The sequence below is a fragment of the Penaeus monodon genome, chromosome 31, assembly GCF_015228065.2.
Source record: "Penaeus monodon isolate SGIC_2016 chromosome 31, NSTDA_Pmon_1, whole genome shotgun sequence".
NCBI classification, from domain to species: Eukaryota; Metazoa; Arthropoda; class Malacostraca; order Decapoda; family Penaeidae; genus Penaeus; species Penaeus monodon.
The window spans coordinates 484,684-485,364 of record NC_051416.1 but is presented as its reverse complement, the minus strand read 5'-3'; the positions used below and the strand labels follow the sequence as shown (position 1 = coordinate 485,364).

Genomic DNA, 681 nt, shown 5'->3' with positions numbered 1-681 from the left:
AAAGCCAGAGAATCAAGATGTAGTTGAGTTCCCCTGAAGGAGTGCCTGAAGGGGCATCCTGCGCTAACTTCCACCGTCTGTCTCCCTGAGCATCCCATTGGCCGTCAACGCAATCGACTGCAGCTTTGTTTACTACGCATGGTCGATGCCCCAGATTAACTATGCCAAAATGCAGCAGACTCTCATCACACATTGTAGATTACATAGTTCACTTATATGGGTTCAACAGAGTTTTTATGATTTAATACAGAAATGACAAAAAAAGGCTAGATTTCCCCAAGTTGCATGTATGTAGGTATGTATCAAAGTTAATAATATTTAAAAAAATATGTCCACGTGTGCAAAGTTGTAGAATACATATATGTTGGATTAGTGTTTCTATGCGATTCACATTGATGTGATAAATTTGAAGGATGTGTGATGGCTTCTTTTCATCCATTTCAAAATGAAAAACTAGTTAGGCTTGTATAAATTAGATTTTGTGAACTAATCTTTTCTTTTAACTGCCAGTGGGAATGAGTGGTTAGCAAATGCCTAAAGTCTGAGAGCAAATATTTTTTCCTCTCTTCCTTCTTGTGAAGTCTTGAGCTATTCAATACTGTAAGACTCTATGAGTCCTAAGGCACTTTGTAAAAAAAAAGAAAAAAATATTATTTGTCTATTTTCCTGCATTTTAGAGTC

General features: G+C 36.6%; 1 protein-coding gene across 1 annotated transcript in view; it reads left to right on the top strand.

The window, feature by feature from the left end:
• LOC119592871 (cAMP-dependent protein kinase catalytic subunit 1) overlaps positions 1 to 681 on the top strand; it is a gene marked incomplete at its 5' end in the record, with an annotated part of 28,100 nt that overhangs the window by 23,989 nt on the left and 3,430 nt on the right. The window contains 1 exon segment of the mRNA XM_037941765.1: positions 1 to 681.